We start from the raw sequence: 2,201 nt of genomic DNA, 5'->3' as shown, positions 1-2,201 counted from the left end.
GCCAATTCACACACGCACACATATATATCTCTCTGGATTGGTAGTGGTTACATAATTTTCAATATATATATATATAACTGCTCTAACAATTACTTTCATGCAAACACTCTAAATTATTTAAAAAAAAATTATCTAACTTTAATTAATAATTATTGGACCTAGACTTTTGCTTAAATGGTCTAATGCATCAAGGATGGACCATATTATAATAATTAATACAAGTGGACAAAGGCACATCTATTTATGTCTTTATTTAATCAAGTACGTAGTTAGAATTAACCCTGGTTGCCAAATGAATCATTTTAAAGGAAAAAATTATATACTTAACTTTATATATTTAAGGTATTTATTTTCAATTAACTTTTTTGGTCACCGTTAAAAATCACTGTCAAAAGTCATTTTTTTTCGTAGTAAAGACGTGAAAAAGCGAATGAGTTAAGACGTTATTTATGTGCCTTAACCTAACTATAGAATTAAAAACAAGAATACTCTAAAAATTCTAAAATTAAATGTAAAGATAAAAATAAATGAGGATGAAAGACAACAATAATTCAAATATTATGATAATTAAAACAAAATATTCATAATTAAACTGACAATTAAAATATCTTCAATCATTCAAAACTTTCCATCAAATCTTCAATGTCTTTCATTGTTCTTCGCTTTCCTTTTTCTTTCCATATGCTCAATCTCGTTAGTCATGATCCCATCAGCCTGTTCCAGGTTGACTTTTTCTACTTGAGTCTTTTCCTCCAATAGCATGTAGTTTGGAACCACTGCTTGTACTCTTTCCCCTTGTTCTTTGGTCGAGCCTAGCAACTAGTTCATCATTTAAAGCACCTTGCTTTGCTCCTATATATATTGGCCATAACAACCAAATAACCAAATACAGAAGACATAACACACATATAAGACGCTCTTGAAATATATAAACATTTTTCTCTTGAAATACTTAAGATCCACCTGTACCAGGCTCACTTTTGCCATCATCATCTTTTCCTCCAGCATCATTCATCCTGTTGGACCCAACTGTATTGCGTTGGCTTGCAACAATTTTCTGTATTTCTTCATCAGCCTCGCCTTTGACATTAGGCTCTCCTTAATTTGATCTGTTTCAGAAATTCCAATACTTTTATTAATTTTGCATCACAAATTTAAAGCAAATATTTGGCATATTCTAGTTTAATGAGGTTTTACTAGAATCAAGAATGGATTGAGAATGAATTCCTAATTGAATCCAAATCTGGAAGTTTGCCTCCGCATTATTAATGTGGAATATTTCATCGCAATAATTCCTTTCATTATGAGACGAATTTAAATATGATGATTGAAATTTCTCATTTCGTGGCGGTCTCCCATGCTATAAATAACAGATATCCCTTCTTCAGTATTCGTTTTTCTCTCCTTTTTCTCTCTATAGTGCATGTTATGCATCAAAGAAAGGACCCTAATAGTCCTGTCTCATCGTGGGTATGTAGTTGGATAGCCTCTGCAATGCCCGAATCTAACAAAACCTTGCACGATTCTTTTTTGATCATTATTTAGTTATAATATCTTTCACATACCTTCTCATTGGTCATCAGTTATATATTCAAAGGCATAAAATTTCATAATGGCAAATGAGAACCAATAAGAAACGGAAAATCAACCATCAAAAGCAACTGATGTCCAGCTAGTAATTTACTACAAACAATGAAAAGAAGCAGAAAAGGATCGCTGAAACAAAGTGAAAGAATAGAAAAGAAAGTTACTTAGGAAAAGAAAGCTGACTTGTAAGATGAAGGCTTTGCTTCCATGACTTCTCTTTGATTAGAATCTCAGTGAAAGTGAAGATGGCTGAATGTGAACTAAAGTTGAGATGTGATAAGGAGCAAAATAAGAGAATATATTTATATTTGAAGCAATCAGATGGATTCAAGGACATGCCTTAATATTTATTGCCCTTTCTTTTTCAAGTTTCTTTCAGCAATTTGGTCACTGTAAAGTTCTGCGATTAATGTTCACACATGTTGAATTGGGCAACCACAAATAAAGAAAGACAAGTCAATATCAGATGTCATTAGTTGTTTAAAAAGTCAGAAATCGTAAGTCATGTGTGTCACACACATACGCAGAAACACACACACACAGGAAAACTAATTGACTGTTTGAGAAGTAAAGTCCAAATTAAAGTCCCGTCCCCAATGTTCAAAGCTTCGCAC

General features: G+C 32.3%; 1 long non-coding RNA gene across 1 annotated transcript; it reads right to left on the bottom strand.

Moving 5' to 3' along the window:
• Positions 1 to 689: 689 nt before the first annotated feature.
• Positions 690 to 1,846, bottom strand: LOC129315437 (uncharacterized). Its single transcript, XR_008594494.1, has 3 exons — positions 1,771 to 1,846; positions 964 to 1,109; positions 690 to 852 (listed from the first exon to the last, which is right to left on the bottom strand). It is a non-coding gene; the product is annotated as an uncharacterized LOC129315437 (long non-coding RNA).
• Between the last annotated feature and the right edge of the window lie 355 nt (positions 1,847 to 2,201).

The sequence above is a fragment of the Prosopis cineraria genome, unplaced genomic scaffold (genome assembly GCF_029017545.1).
Source record: "Prosopis cineraria cultivar Desert tree isolate PC_DT_omini unplaced genomic scaffold, ASM2901754v1 PC7, whole genome shotgun sequence".
Lineage (NCBI taxonomy): Eukaryota > Viridiplantae > Streptophyta > Magnoliopsida > Fabales > Fabaceae > Prosopis > Prosopis cineraria.
The sequence above is the reverse complement of the archived record's forward strand: the minus strand, read 5'-3'. Positions and strand labels throughout refer to the sequence as shown.